Source organism: Anomaloglossus baeobatrachus, chromosome 4 (assembly GCF_048569485.1).
Source record: "Anomaloglossus baeobatrachus isolate aAnoBae1 chromosome 4, aAnoBae1.hap1, whole genome shotgun sequence".
NCBI classification, from domain to species: domain Eukaryota; kingdom Metazoa; phylum Chordata; class Amphibia; order Anura; family Aromobatidae; genus Anomaloglossus; species Anomaloglossus baeobatrachus.
In genome coordinates, this window is record NC_134356.1 from 574207670 (window position 1) to 574232054 (window position 24385).

At 42.5% G+C, this 24385-nt stretch overlaps 1 long non-coding RNA gene across 1 annotated transcript; it reads right to left on the reverse strand.

The window, feature by feature from the left end:
- Window positions 1–4671: 4671 nt before the first annotated feature.
- On the reverse strand, window positions 4672–10292 carry LOC142301845 (uncharacterized). The gene is made up of 3 exons (XR_012752891.1): window positions 10190–10292; window positions 9969–10117; window positions 4672–4753 (listed from the first exon to the last, which is right to left on the reverse strand). It is a non-coding gene; the product is annotated as an uncharacterized LOC142301845 (long non-coding RNA).
- Window positions 10293–24385: the final 14093 nt, after the last annotated feature.

The window sequence follows — 24385 nt, forward strand, 5'->3', positions numbered from 1 at the left end:
TGAGAAAGGCCACGCCTACAAGTCGGACAGACCCACGCCATACACTTGAATTGAGTGAGGCCGCATCCACTAGTTGGGTTCTGGCTGGGAACATGCATAGCGCACAATTGCTGTCACGTGACCACTGTTCACGGCTACGAAACCGGTTAATTCTCTCGGTGCACAGTGTGTGCGCTGGTATGATTCATAAGTTTGCAGACTTATTATTTTAGACCGGATAGCCCATTTAAAGCATGACCTACCAACAAAAGACAAAAAACCACAGCATCAAAAATGCACATTAAAAACACACACAAAAGCAATGAAAAGCCATAAGTAACCTAATTTACATATTAGGAACAGAAATGGTGCAGAAATTCTGCAACATCAAAAACTCCCCAAAAGCTCGTCATGGGACTGTAGCTTGACCGAAAGTCAGCAGGAAATCAAGGGCGTCTGTTTAACCAGTGTAGATTGGATTACATGTATCTTACAAAGTTTTATGTTATATTCACATGCAAAAATCACAAATTGTTAGTGACCCTAACAGCTTCTTCACACACACGTTTTTCACAATTTTAAAATGCTTTATGCTTTTTTTAAAAAAAACTCCATACATTTCAATGACATGAATTTATTTTGTTGTAACATGCTTAGGGCATGCTGCACTTTTAAACAAATTCTACTGACCCCAAAATGCCAAAAAAAAATCTAAAAAACAAAAGTCTTGTGTTTAGACTCTTCACTACTTTATAAAACAGACTTTAAAGCAACATCTGGCCACAACTTTTTTTTTTTTTAATTCTTATCTTCACCGGCCATTCCGGCAGTGGAGTCTGCAAACCACACACAATCCCCTCCTGCTCATCAGCATCGGCAATCCCTGCAATGCAGTCTGCACCCTACGCACCCCCCTCTCTTTCACCACCAGCCTTACTGCAGTGCTCACCCACTCTGATAGAACCTGCACATACCAAGGAAGTGTCAATGCAGCAATGACCACAGATGATGTGTGCATTTCTTCTTCTTGCCAGTCCAGCATCACATGTCCCGCTGCATCTATAGTTCCGTCCATGAAAACATGTTAAACCACGGTGTGTAAATCCAGTCCAAGTGAGATTTGTACTGCTGATGTGTTTAACTCATGGGTTTTCATAGGCTGCAAACAACTAAAGCAGGGGCGTAATGAGTGAGTGGGGCCCTGCCACCGTTGGTAACTATTTCAGCTGGATGTGTGTCCTCGGATGCACATTCAGCTGAAATGCATTGCGGGGTGAATTGCAGCGCCAGGTCCCTGCACTGCAATACTAGCCGCCGGCCAATCGGAAGTCGGCAGCTGACATCGGCTACAGACAAGGACACTGTGCGTCTTGGGAGTGGGGGAAGGTGAGAAGAATGTTTTGGGGGTTTTTTTCTATGTGTTAGAGAACAGTGAAAGAACAGGAGATACATACCAGGCACGGACCTAGAATGGGGGACACATAGATCAAAAGGGGTCCAGGATGGGGGACATATATACCAGGAAGGAACCCAGGATGGCAGACATATATATTTGGATGGCAACATATATACTAGGATATAAGACATTTATAACAAGATGGAGGACATATATACTAGGAAAGGGCCCAGTATGGGGGACATATATACCAGGAAGGAACCCAGGATGAGTGACATATATATCAGGAAAGGGCCCAGGATGGAGGGCATATATACAGTCATGGCTGAAAGTGTTGGCACCCTTGAAATTGTTGCAGAAAATGTAGTTTTTCTTCCATAAAATTATTGCAATTACACACATTTTGTCATACACATGTTTATTTCCTGTGTGTGTATTACAACACCCCAAAAAAAAGTGAGAAAAAAGGCAAATTGGACAGAATTTAACACTTAACCCAGAAAATGAGGCCGATGAAATTGTTAGCACCTTTACAAAATTGTGGGTAAATAACTTTGTTTAAAGCATGTGATACTCGTTCAAACTCACTGGTGGCAAGTAACAGGTGTGGACAATAAGAAAAACAGATAAAAAGGGGAGACGATAACTCAATCTTTGCGTTGTGGGTCTGTGTGTGCGCCACACTAAGCATTTAGTACAGAAAGAGGAGAAGAGAACTGTTTGAGGACTTGAGAATCAAACTTGTTGAAAAATATAAACAATCTCAAGTTTATAACTCTATTTCTAGAGATCTTGATGTTCCTTTAATTATGGCGCTCAACATAATCAAAAAGTTTGCAGCCTATGGCACTGTAGCTAAGCTCACTGCATGTGGATGGCAGAGAAAAAATGAACGGTTAAAACGCAGGATAGTCCGGATGGTGGATAATCAGTTCCAATCAAGTTCCAAAGAAATTCAAGCTGTCCTGCACACTCATGTCCAGGAAGATTAGCTACAGTGCCATGGGTTGTAAAGTTCTTGATTATGTTGCACACCATGGACAAAGGAACATCAAGATCTCTGAAGATGGACTCGTAACCTTGAGATTATTGATATTTTTCAACAATTTTGGTTCTCCAGTCCTTAGACAGTTCTATTCTTTTTCTGTTCTCCATGCTTTGGGTGGCACACACAGACACACAATGCAAAGATTGAGTCAACTTCTCTCCTTTTTATCTGGTTTCAGATGTGATTTTCATATTGCCCATACCGGTTACTTGCCACAGGTGAGTTTGAGGAAGCATCAGATGCTTGACTCAAATTAATTTACCCACTATTTTGGAAAGGTGCCAGCAATTATGTCAAGTGAATTTTGGGGGTTTTGTGTGAAATTATGTCCAATTTGTCTTTTTCTCTCTAGGTTTTATTTTGTGTTTTTTTCAAAACACACAAAGGAAATAAAAATGTGTTTGACAAAATGTGTAATTCTAATAACTTTTTGGGAGAAATACTTCATTTTCTGGAACAATTTCAAGGGTGCAAACACTTTCAGCCATGATTGTAGCATATGACCCATAGCATATAGCAGTGGACAACCCAATCTAAAGCTTCCATTAAAATGTTCTGCTGGAGGTTACCACTTATGTTGAATAATTTCCCAAATGGCCTACTGATGATATGGCCTGTGGTCATTTGTAGTCTGAGGATTGTTCACATCACACATAATAGGAGACCAGCCCTTGTATCGGAGTCGTACACAGTTCATGTTAATGAATATGTGTGCAGGCAATAGTAGGTTTCACAATGTACAACACGTGCAGCACTGGAAGTAGGGTGCTGAGATGGAGTAGAGTGCAGTATGAGTGATGACCCGCATGTGATTTCCCTGCTGAAAAGAAAAAAAGGGCATTGTAAGAGGCATTGAAATGTCACACTATACATCAGAAAAATAAAATATAGAAATATAATCAGCAGAGTAGGAAGAGAGTTTGGAAAAGGGAAAAAACTTTCAGAATATTTTCTACAAACACAGATCCCCTATAAAATCAAGTCTGTTTTTTTGCAACAGGTACAGTGATCAAACTAAAGCTTTGTCCTGAGCATAGCCATGTGCCTTTATCCTGTAAGGTTCACACGAAGCCATTACAGTGGCATACTAAGAAGTAGTGGGCGCTCCATGTGCCACTTTATGATGTCTCCCTGCTGCACCATATTATAGATGTGTTCTCTCCTCCAGAAGCAAAGCTTCTAGCAGAGAAGATCTCCATCACATTTTATCCTAAAGATTAATTCAATCTGTATGGGGCCAATGGACTTCTATGCCATATAGGTGTAACAACCGCTTGAAATATGGCGCTAACTAGTTGGCTACACTATTGGCATAGTGCAGCAGCTCATACAAAGTAAATGGGCACCACCTAGACATATAGGATAGATACTCTAAAATATCAGCATAGTGCACTTAGTATGTTAGTTTGAACTCTGCTACACATGTATGTTTTAAGGAAACACTGATCATTGGGATAGACAGGGCTCTGAAAATCGAAATGGGGAAGAAGAGTCAAGATAACATCAAGATTAATGATTCCAATCACTGAAATCATGAACATGTGAATGAGAATACTTGTGATCCAAATAAATTACAATATGTCTGGAGAAGCACTATTGTTAAAGTGCTTTATTATTATTATTAACAAATTCCATGCATGTCTTCACATTTATACATAGTAATACCTCTCATCTGCTCTGGTTTCTCGCAATGGGACTAGAATTCATGAGTTTGCGAGAGTTCACAAACTCATGAGTTCTAGTCCCGTTGCGGGAAACCAGAACAGATGAGAATGTACAGGCAGTGGCTCAATGGTAGAGCTGCTGCCTATGTACAAAGAGCTTGCACACTCATGAGTTCTAGTCCCGTTGCGGGAAACCAGAGCAGATGAGAAAGTGCAGGCAGTTGCTCAATGGTAGAGCTGCTGCCTATGTACAAAGAGCTTGCAAACTCATGAGTTCTAGTCCCGTTGCGGGAAACCAGAGCAGATAGTAATACCTCTGTATGTCTGGTTTCCACTATCCTCAATGAGCGCCAATGTTAGAGCTTTGGTCTGCTCATTATCCAGCAGTTTCTTCTGTTGCTCAGTCACTGCTTTGGCCTGAGACCAAGAGAACAGTTGTAATTGCTGTGAAGACAACGATACCTGGAAGAATGAAGAAGTGGAGAGATGGAGCGATTTTATGACAGATTGTTCTTAAAGTTGTCCAAATTAGGTTGCACAGCATCCATATCAAATGAATTCTACTTACTGCAAACTTCTTAGGGTTGATAAGTGATATCGCAAGAGGTGTAAGACCTTGGATCTGTTCTAGGACCAGGGCAGACAGTTCTATATCTTGCAGTCCGGCTATAAGAAACATAGTAACATAGTCTCTTAGGCTGGAAAATTACACAATTGCATTATATTCTAAGGATATGTGCCCACGATCAATGTTAGCAGTGTATTTTCCCTGCGTCCAAGTAGAGAACCCATGCCCACCGTGCTTCTTTATTCCTCAGCATAAACTGACCTGCGGCGCGGCTTTCCGAGCAGCAGCATGTCAATGTATTCTTGAGGAGACGTGACTGTTCTGGCCAGGAGAACACTGAAAGGCCACAGCGCCCAGAACCCTGATTGTGGGCACGGATATTGTGTTCTCCTGTGAAGAACACTCATGTCCCATTGTCAGATAATATTTCCAGGTACTGGAAAGTCTTATAATGGTACAAATAGATGCAAGTGCACATAAAACTGAACGTCTTCTGCTTTCTCCTACTAATCAGCTAACTGAACTAAACCTAACATTTCCATTATCATGTGTGGTTCTACCACTACATCCAAGCAGAGAGCCCAATGTCTTATATTTGACTAAGATCTGTCCTTTACGCCTTATATCCTATCACTTGCCCGCCCTTGTCACTTGCACCTTAAAAACATCATCCTTTTCTTTCCGTTGACATTGCAAAAAAAAAAAAAACAACAACAACTCACTGTTGCTTATTCATTCTCATCTTCACTACTGTGACTTTCTACTAATCGGTCTTCCTCTTACTAAACTCTCCCCACTCCAATCTATTCTGTACGCAGCAGCCATAATCCAACCTTCCTATTTCCATCTCAAAAAATATTCTTGTGCTTCACCAATCTGGTTTCTTCCCAGTGTCTGGAGTTTTAAAGGATAACCATTGTTTAAATTTATCAGAGAGATCTATTTCATTCTCCATCAGGAGTGACCACTCATTCTCAAAATTCTCAGTTCGCAAGTAAAATCTAGTCGATGAAGAGGGATTATTACATTCCTGAGATAGGAGATAGCAGTTGGTGCTCATTAGATTCTACGTAATTGGGAGGGGGAAAAAGGAGGGTGAAGCTAGAGGGGGAGCTCCTCTCTTCTCCTTTACTCTACATAAAATCAGTACCAACTGTCATCTCCAATCTCAAAATACAGAATACTGAATTCACTGACTACAGATTTTACCTGTGAATTGAGAATTTTAAAATGACTGAACCGTCCTGGTGGAGAAAGAAGCAGATTTGTCTGATAAGATATATTACAAAGTTGCTTATTTTCCTGTGTACTTTTGATTTATGAAATAAATAGTAAACCGATGATTACGCTTTAAGTGTGACCAAACGTCATATCTCTTTAAACTGGCCGATCACCACACCTCGTTATTTGTACTATTTTCAGTTCTCCATTCCTAAATTTTCCTCAAAGTTTGGCCCTTTTATCATCTGTTCCCACTCACTCCATGCACTCAGTAGTACTTTGTATCTGGAGATATACAGCTTTTATTATAATGATGGTGGATCATATGTGGCACCCCTACTTCCATATAGATTTTAAACTTTTGCTAGTGGCCGTAATCCCTCTTGTTTGAAATAGTGAACTCTCTTTTACTCTTTAAAGAGAATCTGTCAGCAGGTTTTTGCTATTTAATAGGCGAGCAACACAATATAGGGGCAGAGAGCCTGATTCTGGGGATGTGTCATTTATTAGGCAGTGTATTATAGTTTCACTACAATCAGTGTTTTAACAGCAGGACATTATCACTATCTAACTAGGTATAACTTGCTAATCTGTGTAACCCCGCCCCTATCACTGGTTGGCAGCTTGCTCACAATGCACAGTGTATGCAGGAAGCTGCCGATCAGGGGGTGTGGGTCGGGGTTTTACATAGCTCAGCATTCTGACTACTGCTACATCTATAGAAGAAAAAACAGGTATTATGTTAAAACTGCACCAAGCAGGTCCCCCCCCCCCCAACACCCTCTCCCCGGCCTTCATAACCGTAACATGGTCATCAGTGGGGTACCTTTGTCTCTGCCTCACGGTTCCCCGGCACATCCATCCCATAATAATGCCTGCGTGCTGCTGCCTCCCTGGACCTTCCCTCAATTACCATCCTTCTCAGTTTATGTTGTGCTTGTTTTGTGTTGCATCAGATTCTTATTTAATAATTGCCCTCAGCCCATTATTTGTGGGTTCATTTATGTCCTGTCTTTCATTTCTATTACTGGTATGGATAATTTTCTTGTGTGAACCCTGTATTGCTACATCTTGTAGTATCATCCTAGTATGTACTAGGTCCTCCACATATGACTCTGCTCACTCATGATACCATCTTTACTCTCTATCTTATTTACTTACACCCTGGGTCCTCGGCTTTGTTCTGTATAATGCCCACTAACTCAATTCTTTCACCGCAGGGTTTCAATTACCTCCCTATGTGTGTGTGTTACCCATTATGGCTTGTGTCTTGCTGTTCTTTTACAACAGCTATATACACGCTAACTACGGCTACACACACATTCCGTATTGTTCAAGCAACACACGCGCATCTGCATTCCTCTTATTCATTGTGCATGTGTGATATGTGTGCTTCAGACGTCCGTGTTAAATCAGGTACAAGCCACACGCATGGTTATGGTCATACGTATATCATACGTGTGTCATGCGTGTGTCACATGTGTGACATCTGTGTGTGACATGTACCGGAGAAAACATGGGTCTCTGAAATAAAAAGATTTTTCTATATTCACCTGTATCCAGCGCTGTTTTCTTCGGCTCTACTGTCTCCTGCTTCTGACCCCCGCTCTTTATATTCATTGATTATTCACTGCACTGAGGAGCTGGAGTCTTCATCGGGAACTCCAATGACCTCCTGGACGTCACTGCACACACTGCTTTTGAATACTCACCTGTCCCCACAATGCTGTCCCCAGTGATGCTCCGGCTTCCAGCTCCTCAGTGCAGTGAATAATAAATGAATATAATGAGCGGGGGTCAGAAGCAGGAGGCAGCAGAGCCGAAGAAAACAGCACCAGATACAGGTAAATATAGAAAATCTTTCTATTTCAAAGACACGTGTTTTCTCTGGTACGAGTCACACTGATGTCACATGGATCACATCAGTGTGTGATCCGTGTGACACCCGTGCTGTCGGAGAAAAAACAGACATGTCTCCGCGTGTGCGTGCGGGGCCACGAGTGGTCACACGGTCCGTGTGAAAACATGGCCGTGTGAGTAACAGCATAAAATAACATAGGTACGTGTGGAATCTGTGCTAAAAATGGATGTGTGACGCCCTGGCAAAACCAGGGTGTCACAGAGCCTGCAGACATCCAGCAAAGTGCAGGCCATTCTCCTCCTTGGTAACCTGATCCCACACCAGTGCAGCAGGACAGACCCCCCTCCCCAGTGTAAGAGCTAAACAGAGCAGGAGGGGAGGGGCTGGAGCAGAGTGAGTAAGGAGAGTGAAGAGAGCAGACCAGGAGAGTTAGCTCCTGGCTGCTATAAGGAAGGGAAGTGTGAGGAAGGGGCCCGAGGTGGCCGGGGCAGGGTAGTGGCCCGCCGGCATCCAGGGGTGACCCGGATCACTGCAGGGGGAGTGGGCTCCCCGTTCCCGACTGAGGAAGGAGAAAGAAGCGTCTGGCTGCAAAACAAGAACAAGATCCTGCTGTACTGTGTGTGGGACCCCAAACACCCTCCGCACCGAAGGCTGCAGACACCGGCAATTTCTGGTTAATTCCTGACTCTGTGTGAATTTCCTTGAAAAGCGAACTGTGAGTAACAACATCCCCCGGTCCAACCGGGCGCACAGCTCTCAGACGGTCTCCATCTCCTCCCTGCACCAACTCACCGGGGTCCCGGGACACCAACACCCTACCCGTGGAGGGAAATCACCACCTTGCTGCCCACCACCATCCCCGAGATCCATTTACCGTCAGCGGCGGTGCTCCGTTACCTCACCACACACCACGGGTGGCGTCACGGACAATCTCCCTTACCTAATCCCCTTCTTACTGTGGAGCCTGGGATCACAGACCGGGTCACGCCACCGTGATACCCACAGAAGTGACCCCGTGGCCCAGATCTGAGTACCCCTTATCCTCGGGCGACACAGATGTCACACGTACCTGAAAAACGGACGTCTAAAACCGGCCTAACAAGGTAATGTATACACGTGCGGCTGCTCCTGATTACTGCCAGCATCTTTTGCGCATGCGTTTGTTGGTCGGCCACTGTGCTTGCGTGCTGTCAGTTTCTGCCGGTGTTTACGGCTGTCAGCTGTTTGTGGCGTTCTCTGAAGCGGCCCCCTCCCTCCAGGTTTCTGCCACATACCAGGGTAATTACACTTTTCAATTCTAAGTTGTATTTAAATGCCTCCTTTACTTGATAGCCACAACTGTGGTTACAGCGTAACGCGTGGGGCTCGTCCTGGTACTCCCCCTTCCAGCTCTGCCACCTCTTTGCACCCAGCAAGGGTCCGTGATTCTCCTGGGTCTATGGTTCTTGCCATATCACCTTCAGCCAGGCCCTGCTTATATCATTCCAGCCGGGTCCTCCATTTCCTCCTGAGATATCGCTGGTGGGTGTTCATCGCTCTCCCTCCATAGGTGATTGTATCATTCCCCTTCTTACAGTTCTGAGTTCTGTTTTGGAAATGGTTGTTTAATAGAATTGTTTGATTTTAGCCTGTCTGAATGTTTATTGTGCACATTTCTTTTCTTTTCTTCATCCATTGTGCAATATATACATATTTGATAATTATTTCCAGGAATCCTTGGTACCCAATTGTGCAATATTCTGATTATCATTGTTTATGTTAATTAGTACATGAGAATGGCTTTATGCTGTTATTTTGACTTAAATATATCATTGCTGCGGGGCTGTCTTATGGTTGTTTCCATTTTTTTTTTAAATGTTTTTAATCTTGTGTTGTGTGTCTATTAATAAAGGTATATTGTTTTTCTATTGATCTTCATTGTCTGGAGTGCACTTATCGTGTATGAGATTTTTATTCTCTCTTGTTCATAGTTATTTGTCATGCACGAAGTTGCACCCGCCCTTCTTTACCATTGAATTAGCTGTGCGCTCATTTCATATATAGATCTGACATCACTGGAATCAGGCTCTCTGCCCCTACAGCGCTCTCTGATTCCATAGGAAAAACCTGCTGACAGATTCATTTTAATGTCTGACATAGTTTGTACCTGCACTGACTTGTAACGTGCTGTGAACATGGTGCTATAGAAATAAATTAAAGACTAAAATTACTGTTATTGAAATCAATCTCACCAGCGACTGATCCAATTTCAAGAAAAATGTCTTCTGTCCATCCACTGACTGGTCCAAACATGTCATTACGGGTGCAGAGCCGCGCAAGTGCCTCAAATTGTAGCTCGGTGCAGCCAAGAGATAAGTGGCCGAGATATAAAATCGCAGAGCTATCACAAAGAAGGAAGCAAATCAGTTATTATAGTCTAGATTACTCTGCTTAGGAAGAAAAGACAAAATACCAAAATTCCAGGGGTGAGATCTGTTCCATGTCTATCTCACGTAGACCACAAATTACATATCCAAGCGTCACCAGTTGCAATGCAGTGAGATCCTTGGCTGTGACTTTTTGAGTCTGCAGAAATCCATTGACCAATGTGTTTAACTGTGGAAATATTAAAATCATGAAGTGTAAATTTTCTGGAGCTCATTGAATATTCAGGAGTTTGTAGGATTGTATTTAGAATATGTTTCATGTAAAATACAATAATTAAAGGGAATCTGTCACCAGGTTTTTGCCACCTAATCTGAGAGCAGCTTAATGTAGGGTCGCAGATCCTGATTCCAGCGGTGTGTCACTTACTGGGCTGCTTAGTATAGTTTTGATAAAATCAGTGTTTAATCAGCAGTAGATTATTATTAGAGGACTACTTGGTGTGCTGCAGGTAGTCCAGCATATTAATGAGCTCTGTGTAACTGCTAGATCTGCAGCACAGAAAACATTGATTTTATCATGGTAAAATGACAGCAAACAGCTCAGTAAGGGACACATCGCTGGAATCAGGGTCTCTGTCTCCACATTTTGCTGCTCTCAGATGGGGGAGCAAAAACCTCCTGACAGATTCCCTTTAACTGTTGACATTTATAGTAATTTCCTTACCTGACTCATAGTCCATTCCTGCTGTTTTCCAAAAGCCTCCATAACTTGCAAATCTTCCAAAGAAACCATCTTGAGCTGCTTCACAGTAAGCTTAGTCGCCAAACGGCCGAGCCTCAAAGTGACATGTTTAGGAAGGACAGACACGGGTCCGGCAATCTGTGAAGAGAAGGCAGCCGGTATACTTGTACTTCTATCCTAAAGCCGATACCTGAGAACCGCAGACTTCCTACCTCCAGTACTCTGGCCAATAAAGGAGCCAGCTCACTGTTAGGAATATCAGGATCCTGACCTATTTCTTCCAGACAGTCCATAAAATTGACAGAAGTCATGGAGAGGAGAGCATCTACACCCCAAGCCGAGACAATGCTGCCACGAAGATTGCCACACTCAGGCACAAGCACTGAATAGAGGAGAAAATGGGATAAAAGATTAATCCTTTTAAGTAAACAATCACACAATCAGATTTTACATTGTTGCTGAACAGTAAGAATTAATTTTGTTTTATGATGTCCAATTTTAGCAACGCTCCTGCTTGCAGCGAAGTGGGGAGCTCGCGAGATGCCGGGCTGTGACACTGGGCTGTGACGGGAGGTGAAACGCCACTCACAGCAAAGTTACTTGGGAAGACTGGGGCCGGCCTCGGTGATGTTTGGTCAACAGGAAGTTGGTGTGACATCACCGGATCTCAGAGGTTACGGAGCCTGGGGGTCATGGCGATGAGTGGACCGCAATAGTATCACTCACAGGCACTATTGCCAACACAAGGTATTTGAGAAAAGCCTTCTTTATGAGCTTTACATTGATGTGTGGCCACTAATGCCGAGTAGTGGACCACCCCTTTTAACCCTCAACTGGTGAGGTGGGATTTTTGTCACGCAACTGGTGATGTGGGGCTTCCTATACCTCAGTGTTTAGAAATCTCTAGTTTTTACAGAAACTGCAAAGATCACAATTGGTTTAATCATTTTCTTATTGGCGATTTATTACACATGAGTATAACAAATTTTTGACATCCACAAGTAATAGGAAATGGATGAAAGCTAATGAGACTTGTATCCTCATACCAGCATTTTCCAGCTGAACAAAATTTCCCTGGGGTGCGGCAAACCCCACCTCACCAGTTGAGGGTTAAGTACTGTATATATATAAGGTCCTTCAACTGTGCCCCGGACACAGTGTAGGGGGAAAGATGGAGAATATTTCCTTTTATCTGCTTTTCAGCTCATTTTATTTTATTTAATAATTATATTTAATTCATTTTTAAGAAACTTTTTATTAACAAATAGCCCAATTTTACAAAAATATGAACAGATGAAGGAGAGGGAAGAGTGATTAAATTGTCAAAGAACCTATTCCCTGTGCATAACGTCTCTAATGTAAGTAACATATAATGTTATGCAGGAGATAAACATAAAGAAAGGGATAATAACCATGTCAACTTCATAACAGTTGCTCCATCTTCGTGTCATTTAGATAAATTGCAGTGATCACAGAAATATAAAGGGTCTCATCCTCACAACGTTCTTTTAGATTGGTTGACCATTTTCAACAAAATGACAGATGATTGCTTACAATAATAACCTAAGGATATGTGCACATGACGTTTTATTCAAATGGGTGAGGAAGACACTTCAGCGGGATGTGGGTGTTTTTTCCTGAGGAGTCTTTTTTTTTTTTTTTAGCATTTTGGGGTCGTTTTCCTGAGCACTTTTTTCAATATTTTTGATTCCATACATTTTTTTGTTTTTTTTTTAAGCATTGTAAAGTTTTTTTTTTGTGCCGTCTTTCAGATGGTTTTTAACTCCATTCAACAAGGAAACCTCTAGTGCCTAGCAAAACGTTCTAAAAGTTGCTTGGCTAACTTCTGAACTTTCCCAGTGACTTCTAGTAAGGCCTCTTTCACACGTCCATGAAAAACCACGCACGTTTTTCACGGACGTGTCAAAGGTGCGTTTTGCCCTCCGTGAGTCATGTTTATGGCACACGTGTGTTCTCCGTGTGTTATCCATGAGACGGAGAACGGGAACTGTATGCTCACCTGTCCCTGGCGTCGCTGTCCGTGGCGCTGATCTTCGGTCCTGCCGACTCCCCGCTGCTGCAGCTTCCGTCCGCAGTGAAGTGAATATGCAATGAGCATAATGAGCGGCGGTCGGAAGCAAGTGACAACAGCGGCAGAGACAGGAGGGCTGGAGAAGGGGAGTAAAGTTTTTTTTGTTTTTTTTTTCCTCAGACACGTGATTTCTCCGGCACGTGTCACACGGAACACCTCCGTGTGGTCCGTTTGCGTTCCGTGTGACACCTGTGATGCCGGAGAAAAACGGACATGTTAACGTGTGGAGCACACGGACACACGTAAGCTCCACACGTACACACGGTCCATGGCAGAACACGCACGTGAACGCAGACCCATTGATTTTATTGGGTCTACGTGTGCCCGTGTCTCCGGTACGTGAGGAAAAGGATCAAACACGTCCCGGAGACAAGGACATGTGATAGAGGCCTAAAAGGAATAGGCATCTTACGAGAGGAAGCTGCCTGAAGAATGACCTGCTCACGACTTTTAACCACTTTGTAAACCCTAAGAGGTTAAAAACTGCTTCCGAGACTAAACTTATGAATGCCAAGTCATTTTTATGTAGAGATTCATATGTTCATTCTTTTCAGCATTTATTTAGCTCTTTTTCTGGCGGGTTTCAGAGCAGAATTTACTTGAATAAGACATCATGTGCACATAATTAGAAACACAAACAGTCCAAAACTAATCTCATAGTCTTCATAGAAGTAACTGTATTACAAAAGGTACCCTAAGGTAAACTACCTGGGTGTTTTGAAGCAACGCTAAAAAAATCACAACTATTATGAAATAAATTCAAATATTTTTATTATGACATTTTTATTCAAACAGAAACCACACCACAAAGGAGATCATGTTACATCCAAAAATGCCTCAGGTTCAAAAAAGTTCAAGCGAAAACAGTCCTTATGAATGATTTCATTAGTTGTATGACTTTCACTTTTGTATCATCCTTATATCATTTCATGCGGTAAACCAAAGCTCATCATAAAGTCCCAACTATATCAGTTTGCAAAATACCCTATATGCAAAAATGGTACTAATATAAGTGAGTGATATTAATCCCATCAGCCAATAGACAAACAGGATCCCCTAATTTTTCACCTGGAAATAAGGCATGTTAAGGATAAAGCCAGTATCTACCCGTCGATCGGCTGATAAGTCCTTAGACAGCTAGGAATCACCTATAAAGCAGTGAATATGAACATGAGGTATACATATCTATATTCCGGATGTATGTCTAACAGTAACTTGCACCATTGCGAAATCTAATGTTCAACACCGCACCAATAAAGGATGTATCAATATTATAGTACTGAACACTGAGCTTCAATAAGTACTAACAGACAGGCAGAATCCATAATCTTTCATCTAATATACAACCTATTGGAAATAGAACGGACATCTACCCATCGGTCCATAGGTAACATAGGATCACCTGCAAAGCAGTGAGTATAAACATAAAGTATGGACATCTATATTCCGGATATACGACCGGCAATAACCCGCATCATTGCAAGATCAGAGGTTCAACAGCGCAGAAATAAGAGATGTAACGATATTGGGATACTGGACATTTTTCGAACAGCGATAAATACCTGAGCAGTGGATGACTTTCTCCTTTCCCCGACGTACGTTTCGCGCCAGCTTTTCTCAAGAGGGCTGGTGCGAAACGTACGTCGGGGAAAGGAGAAAGTCATCCACTGCTCAGGTATTTATTGCTGTTCGAAAAATGTCCAGTATCCCAATATCATTACATCTCTTATTTCTGCGCTGTTGAACCTCTGATCTTGCAATGATGCGGGTTATTGCCGGTCGTATATCCAGAATATAGATGTCCATACTTTATGTTTATACTCACTGCTTTGCAGGTGATCCTGTGTTACCTATGGAGCGATGGGTAGATGTCCGTTCTATTTCCAATAGGTTGTATATTAGGTGAAAGATTATGGATTCTGCCTGTCTGTTAGTACTTATTGAAGCTCAGTGTCCAGTACTATAATATTGATACATCCTTTATTGGTGCGGTGTTGAACATTAGATTTCGCAATGGTGCAAGTTACTGTTAGACATACATCCGGAATATAGATATGTATACCCCATGTTCATATTCACTGCTTTATAGGTGATTCCTAGCTGTCTAAGGACTTATCAGCCGATCGACGGGTAGATAACGGCTTTATCCTTAACATGCCTTATTTCCAGGTGAAAAATTAGGGGATCCTGCTTGTCTATTGGCTGATGAGTTTAATATCATTCACTTATACTAGTAACATTTTTGCACTCCATCTTTTTCTGATTTTTTACATATTTAATAAGAAAGTAAGATGGTGAGACATTGAAATATTCTATGTAAAAAATTAATATCCGATGTTGAATATTATCAACCACAATGGTGCAAGTTACTGTTAGACATACATCCAGAAAAGGGGGAGGAAGGGCACTACCCCGTGGGATCTCCCGGTATACAAAATTACATAAGAAAAAGGGGAAAGGGTATACCGAAATCGGGATCACCACAATATAAGTCAATAAATATTCAATTTTATTAACAAACAAACCCATGCACGAGACACATGTCTCCACACTAGAAAATGCTTAAAGACACACAGTGACACAAATTAAAAACATTTAAAAAGCCAAAGGCATAACATGTCCGCCAGGAACAAATTGCATAATCATGTGCATAATGATACAAATATGGCCACTCCAATTATTAATATACACGGCCCATGTCCGGTTTACATAAATAAATATAATCTAAGGCGTTAATAGACACATATAAGCGCATATACAGAAACACCTGGAATATCATAAGTATGACAACCTGCATAGGTGAAAAAGGCTTATGGATGATGGCATGGATCAAATTATGGGATAGAGACACTTATAATATATAAGCATAAGGCACCTATACTGCAGATACCGAATAATATGAGTCAAATGCTCTAACAACAGGGTACATACAGGTCCCTATCAATACATGATGATACTAAAAGCCCAACATCCTGAAAAGCAACTAATCGGATATAAGATGTTTATAAAGACAGTAATAATTCTATCTGCCCATTATATATACCTATGCTATGCTGATACAAATAACCAGGGTCCTGGATGCTGCACGCCACCAGATAGGTAAAGTGCAGTTAAATACTGCGACCGGACTACAAGCAGGCTGTAGGCAAGTGCAAAGCCGGACCTACATCCAACAACCCATAAAGTATACAGCAACCATGCTGTTGGGGTGGATTAAGGAGTGACCACAAAGGGGGTTCCTGGCATAGACACCCCACGCGTATCGCCACGCACCCAGTGGCTTCCTCAGGGGAAAGAAGGCAATGCAATATGGCCATGTGTGTCCTTTTTAAAGAAAAATAATTAGTGCTTACCTGCAGCTGCACGATTTTGCATGCTGGAGGTGAAGTTCCGATGGCGGCCGCCATCTTGCTTGATCACATGACATGGAGAGCGTCCTCCCCTGTCTTCTACTGCGCATGCGCAGATTAGATATTGCTTCCATACACACAAAGTATAATCCAGGAGGGGCGTTTCTCCTTATTATCTTATCGCGAAATACACAAACATGGGTTATTGCTGTAATTATAATTACAAGCACATCGTAGTGCCCTCAATGACCCAGTCCCCAACATGCGCATGCGCTATACAAGTGAAGGGGTAAGGAAAGATGGCGTATTAACCCCTTTATAGACGGAACATTTCAGGCGCCAGCCGATTCACTGTTGTTTGAAAGAAAATTAATCAGGGAAATGCACGATAACTTAAACCTGAAAGCCCATCTATTGAAAGATTATGATCATGTATGATAACGCATGTTAAAGGGTCAAACAGATAAATAGGCAATACAAAATGCCATTGTCCATGGTCCATAGGCTTAATAATACCAACATGCAGGATTACATTGTCCTCCATGAAGAGAAAACAGTGTAATCCATAGGCATAAAGGGAATGAAGAGCATATAAGGCAAAGCTGAATAATGCCCCATAATAATGCCATACAATTCTTAAGGAAGACAGAGCATCAGATATCAGATAAATAAATTCAATGTGCCCGACACGGAGAACTCATTAAATATTAGATGATGATGTGTACAACATACACCATTAATACTATAGTTCTTACAAGGAAAAGGATACCAAATGTTAGATGGATCTAATAGGACCAGCATATAGAGATAATCAGGCCCTAGTCTGCATATGCCAAACGTAATGTCTCGTGGGTATCCATAGATCTCATTGATTCCAATGGAAACATCTCTCATTGATCCGCAATAGAAATACTTTTATATCAGATATCTGAGAGAAAACCAATAGAGATCCCTCAATGGTAACCCACATTTGTGCCCATAATGGCATTTCCAAGAATACCATAAGATATATATATTTAGTTAAGGCAACATGTGGATTGAACTACCATACAGGAGTTACATCAGTATAAAAAAAAAAAAAAAAAAAAAAAGATACAGATGTTCGATAGGTCCAATAAGGCCAGCATATAAAGATCATAAGAAGCTAGACATAGACATATATGTCTGCCCTGGTCTACACATGCCAGACATAATGTATCGTAGATGCCCATAGATTTCATTGACTACAGTGTCATTACCCAGACACGGAATCATATCTAATTGGTCTATAATAGAGATACTCTTATACCAGATATCTGAGAGGGAACCATGGTAACTCACACTTAAGCCCATAGTGACTTATCCAAAAATACCATAAGGTATATATACTAACTTAAAGCAGAGTGTGGATAAAGCCATCATGCAGGAGTTACAAAAGTATAGAATATAAGATATTACCCAGGAACACAGGGAGAATTTGTCAGATCTCATGTAATTAACCAAAGTCATACCTACAGAGAAATTGTCATAAATACGATTCGCTTACAGTTGTTATACATATATGAACAGTGCAACCCGATGGAATCAGGTGAAACCAAAATAGGGTCACACAGGGAACCCACCCTCCGCCACAGAAATGTGGAACAAAGGCCGTCCCCCGTAGATCCCTATAAATACACTAAACAGCGAAAGGCAACACTCTGGGTCCCCCCCACGGCCAAAGCGGCATATTAATATCCAACATGTCCTTGTGGTATAGCAACTATTCCCATGTTTCTAATATGTTCATCAGTCCGTAATAGGTATACTCTCAGTGGAATCAAGGTAGGATCCAGCAACGACATTTCTTGTCAGGTAGAAGGGATTCTTTTATAGTTCTTTATGATTTCTTGTTCCATGTCCTCCTCTTGTTCTCTTCAAAAATTACGCCAACCATGATCCTCTAGATGAAGGAAGAGACAAGTGGGCTTTAATAGAGAATGATGAAATTCATCAGATGGCATTATAAAACCCCGTGTAGAGCAACTCCTCATTAAGACCATGTGGAGCTAGACTATTAAGCGTATAGATCCACCTTGATTCTTTTTTAAGCAGCTCCTTAGTAGCATTCCCACCTCTAATATTTTGCTTGATCGAATCCACAATAAGCACCTTAACTGTGGCATATCGCCCTTTATGGTGCATAAGAAAATGGGAGGCCACTGAGGTAAGCACCTTACCCTTCTTCCGGTCGGCTTCTGCTGTATTAATATTAGAGAAGTGTTGCTGTATCCTCTTCCTCACCTCCTGCGTGGTTTCTCCAACGTAAATTTTGGGACAATCACAAACAAGGATGTAGATGGCATTCTTCGTGCGACAGTTAGAATAAGATCCACAGGTGATTCGTCTAGGAAAGATTGGTAAAGAGATGGAATCACCAGCCAGCATATATGGACATACTGTACAAGCCCCACAGGGGAATGTACCTTTCAATCTCACGCCCGTTCCCAGACTCTGTGTTGGTCTTGAAAAATGACTCTTAGAGAGAATACCTCTCAAGTTTTGGGCCCGTCTTGCTACTAGATTAGGTTTGTCTCCAATAAAGGGAGTCAGTTTTTTATCGCTCCGGAGTATGTCCCAATTCGCTTGTAACAGACCATACAGCTCCTGCCATTGATTATGGAAGGGAGTAATAATACTCACTGTAGTCCGCTTGTTTCGTGTTTTTGGCTGTAGCAGAGTATGTCTGGTCATTGTCCTGCAGGCCTGTAGAGCCCCGGAGATCACTCGCTTTGGATATCCCCTTGTGCGAAATCTGTTGGTTAAATCAGAAGCGTGCATTTCGAAATCAGAGTTGTTGCTACAGTTTCTTTTTACCCTCATGAATTGGCCTTTAGGTATCCCGTTCTTAACATGAGTGGGGTGGAAGCTGTCGTAATGTAAAAGGCTATTGGTAGCCGTTGGTTTACGATACAACGTGGTGGCAATATTTCCATCCACCCCCAAAGAGACCCGCAAGTCCAAAAATTCCACTGTCTCCGTGGCTATACTAGAAGTTAGCCGAATGTTGAGAATATTGTCATTCAGTGTGGCAATGAAACTCTCACACTCCTCCAGAGACCCCGACCAAAAGAACAGGATGTCATCTATATATCTGAACCACCGTAGGACATGGGCTTTATAGTGCTCCAGGGTATACACCTGTGTCTCCTCCCACCACCCTAGAAAGATATTAGCATAGGGTGGCGCACAGCATGCCCCCATAGCGGTCCCAGATGTCTGCCGATAATATTTCCTGTCGAAGACAAAATAATTTTTATCCAATACTAAGTGAAGGAGATCTATAACAAAAGAATCGTGTCTTCTATTACCGGTGGTTCTACGGTCTAGGCAGTACGAGACTGCTTGTACTCCTGTCTCGTGGTCAATAGAGGTGTACAAAGCTTCTACATCCAGTGTTACCAACAAAACGTTAGATGGAACCTTAAGATTAGTGAGCTGTTCGATTAGGTGGGTGGAGTCTCTTACATATGATGGTGAAGATTGCGCCAAGGGCTGGAGATAAAAATCCAGATATATGCAGGGCCTCTCGAACAATCCACCAATCCCAGATACTATTGGTCTGCCCGGAGGTTCTGGGCGACCCTTATGAATTTTGGGCAACATGTAGAAGGTGGGTATGACTGGGGACTTAGTTGTTAGAAAGTTCTTTTCCTTCAGGGAAATTATGCCATGTTCATGGGCCATAGAGAGCAATCCGTCTAATCTCTTTTTGAAGGCACAAGTGGGGTCGGAGGGCAATACCATATAACACTCGGTATTAGAGAGTTGTCTCAGAGCCTCTCTTAGGTACATCTCAACTGGCCACAGAACCACATTTCCCCCCTTGTCCGCCTCCTTGATGATAAATTCTTGATTATTGCTTAGCTTGGACAAGGTCCGCCTCTCTTCCGCTGTAAGGTTATTACCCCTGTTGTTATCGGGTTTCAACTTATCAATATCCTTACAGAACTTATTGAAAAAAATACCCACAGCGGGACAGAGGCCGAGGGAGGGTGTGGCCTGTGATAAGAGGCGCCTCGTGAACGGTATTTTGTGGCCAGAGTCTCTCTCACCTTCTTCAAGTAAATCCAGAAGGTCATTGAACACCTGGCGGTCTTCTGGTGGCAATGTATCCATCAAATCAGGGTGGCTGTAGAGGTACTTGAAAGTGAGCTGTCTGCAAAAGAGATATACATCTTTAATTATGGTGAACTTGTCCATTTTGTTCATGGGTGAAAATGAAAGCCCCTTGGCCAATAGCTTGTTTTCCACATCAGACAATTGATACTGAGACAAGTTCACTATTTGCAAGTCACTTCCATTACCTTCTACCAGTTCCGTCTCCGGCTCCTTGTCTCCCTCTGGGGGGGCGATTGCCAGGGATGGATTCTCCTGTTTCTCCTTTTGGCGTTTGGTTTTCCGGCGACCCCTCCTGGTACGCCTTCCTGATCGCTGGTGTCGGTAGACAAAAAATCGCTCGAGGATGGCTCAGAAGCTGCAGGAATGGCATCCATTTCTCTACCGATTGGTCTACGCTTATTCCCTCTATGGGACCACCTGTAAGCTCTATTTTCGGCATAGTCATTTTTATCTCTCTGAAATTTACTCTTCTTTCCTTTAATAACATCCTTTTCAAAATTGTCAAGTATAACCTTAAGTTTATTTTGAAAAGGGGTTATCACTGTTTGTGGGTCTTGTTGGCGTAAAATGTGCTCTTTATTACTAATTTCTTCCTTAAGTTGTGTAAGTAACAAACGGTCATGATCAATTAACATATCTAGGATAATAAATGAACACGTCTGGAGACCCTGCTCCCAAGTGATTCTAAATTGGGTGTCCGTCTCCCAAGCTGGGAATATTTGTACCCTCAGGCCTCTAGGTGTAATTTTGAGTTTTTTATATTCCTCTAGGGTCCTGATATTCCACCATACCTTTACTACTCTTTACTATATTGTGGTGATCCCGATTTCGGTATACCCTTTCCCCTTTTTCTTATGTAATTTTGTATACCGGGAGATCCCACGGGGTAGTGCCCTTCCTCCCCCTTTTCTCGTTGTCCTTAATTGGTTGTTCTGCACAACCTTCTGGAAGGAGGCACACCCCATATTTTGGGTTACTTGAATTCTATATATAGATTTGATAGTTATTCCCAATAGAACTTGTGTTTGTGCTAGATAATTTTTGGCACAACTTGCAAACCCGAGCTCTTTTCACATGGATCTAGCAGCTAGGGAGGTGGCTTGGTCTAACCAGTCTTCTGATATATTTGGCACGTCTGAAGGCCCTGATACTCTGGGGAGGCCAACAGGCCCTCAGGACGAAAATCAACAACTTATGCAGGACTTAATCAATCTGCATAAAAGAGTAGTAAAGGTATGGTGGAATATCAGGACCCTAGAGGAATATAAAAAACTCAAAATTACACCTAGAGGCCTGAGGGTACAAATATTCCCAGCTTGGGAGACGGACACCCAATTTAGAATCACTTGGGAGCAGGGTCTCCAGACATGTTCATTTATTATCCTAGATATGTTAATTGATCATGACCGTTTGTTACTTACACAACTTAAGGAAGAAATTAGTAATAAAGAGCACATTTTACGCCAACAAGACCCACAAACAGTGATAACCCCTTTTCAAAATAAACTTAAGGTTATACTTGACAATTTTGAAAAGGATGTTATTAAAGGAAAGAAGAGTAAATTTCAGAGAGATAAAAATGACTATGCCGAAAATAGAGCTTACAGGTGGTCCCATAGAGGGAATAAGCGTAGACCAATCGGTAGAGAAATGGATGCCATTCCTGCAGCTTCTGAGCCATCCTCGAGCGATTTTTTGTCTACCGACACCAGCGATCAGGAAGGCGTACCAGGAGGGGTCGCCGGAAAACCAAACGCCAAAAGGAGAAACAGGAGAATCCATCCCTGGCAATCGCCCCCCCAGAGGGAGACAAGGAGCCGGAGACGGAACTGGTAGAAGGTAATGGAAGTGACTTGCAAATAGTGAACTTGTCTCAGTATCAATTGTCTGATGTGGAAAACAAGCTATTGGCCAAGGGGCTTTCATTTTCACCCATGAACAAAATGGACAAGTTCACCATAATTAAAGATGTATATCTCTTTTGCAGACAGCTCACTTTCAAGTACCTCTACAGCCACCCTGATTTGATGGATACATTGCCACCAGAAGACCGCCAGGTGTTCAATGACCTTCTGGATTTACTTGAAGAAGGTGAGAGAGACTCTGGCCACAAAATACCGTTCACGAGGCGCCTCTTATCACAGGCCACACCCTCCCTCGGCCTCTGTCCCGCTGTGGGTATTTTTTTCAATAAGTTCTGTAAGGATATTGATAAGTTGAAACCCGATAACAACAGGGGTAATAACCTTACAGCGGAAGAGAGGCGGACCTTGTCCAAGCTAAGCAATAATCAAGAATTTATCATCAAGGAGGCGGACAAGGGGGGAAATGTGGTTCTGTGGCCAGTTGAGATGTACCTAAGAGAGGCTCTGAGACAACTCTCTAATACCGAGTGTTATATGGTATTGCCCTCCGACCCCACTTGTGCCTTCAAAAAGAGATTAGACGGATTGCTCTCTATGGCCCATGAACATGGCATAATTTCCCTGAAGGAAAAGAACTTTCTAACAACTAAGTCCCCAGTCATACCCACCTTCTACATGTTGCCCAAAATTCATAAGGGTCGCCCAGAACCTCCGGGCAGACCAATAGTATCTGGGATTGGTGGATTGTTCGAGAGGCCCTGCATATATCTGGATTTTTATCTCCAGCCCTTGGCGCAATCTTCACCATCATATGTAAGAGACTCCACCCACCTAATCGAACAGCTCACTAATCTTAAGGTTCCATCTAACGTTTTGTTGGTAACACTGGATGTAGAAGCTTTGTACACCTCTATTGACCACGAGACAGGAGTACAAGCAGTCTCGTACTGCCTAGACCGTAGAACCACCGGTAATAGAAGACACGATTCTTTTGTTATAGATCTCCTTCACTTAGTATTGGATAAAAATTATTTTGTCTTCGACAGGAAATATTATCGGCAGACATCTGGGACCGCTATGGGGGCATGCTGTGCGCCACCCTATGCTAATATCTTTCTAGGGTGGTGGGAGGAGACACAGGTGTATACCCTGGAGCACTATAAAGCCCATGTCCTACGGTGGTTCAGATATATAGATGACATCCTGTTCTTTTGGTCGGGGTCTCTGGAGGAGTGTGAGAGTTTCATTGCCACACTGAATGACAATATTCTCAACATTCGGCTAACTTCTAGTATAGCCACGGAGACAGTGGAATTTTTGGACTTGCGGGTCTCTTTGGGGGTGGATGGAAATATTGCCACCACGTTGTATCGTAAACCAACGGCTACCAATAGCCTTTTACATTACGACAGCTTCCACCCCACTCATGTTAAGAACGGGATACCTAAAGGCCAATTCATGAGGGTAAAAAGAAACTGTAGCAACAACTCTGATTTCGAAATGCACGCTTCTGATTTAACCAACAGATTTCGCACAAGGGGATATCCAAAGCGAGTGATCTCCGGGGCTCTACAGGCCTGCAGGACAATGACCAGACATACTCTGCTACAGCCAAAAACACGAAACAAGCGGACTACAGTGAGTATTATTACTCCCTTCCATAATCAATGGCAGGAGCTGTATGGTCTGTTACAAGCGAATTGGGACATACTCCGGAGCGATAAAAAACTGACTCCCTTTATTGGAGACAAACCTAATCTAGTAGCAAGACGGGCCCAAAACTTGAGAGGTATTCTCTCTAAGAGTCATTTTTCAAGACCAACACAGAGTCTGGGAACGGGCGTGAGATTGAAAGGTACATTCCCCTGTGGGGCTTGTACAGTATGTCCATATATGCTGGCTGGTGATTCCATCTCTTTACCAATCTTTCCTAGACGAATCACCTGTGGATCTTATTCTAACTGTCGCACGAAGAATGCCATCTACATCCTTGTTTGTGATTGTCCCAAAATTTACGTTGGAGAAACCACGCAGGAGGTGAGGAAGAGGATACAGCAACACTTCTCTAATATTAATACAGCAGAAGCCGACCG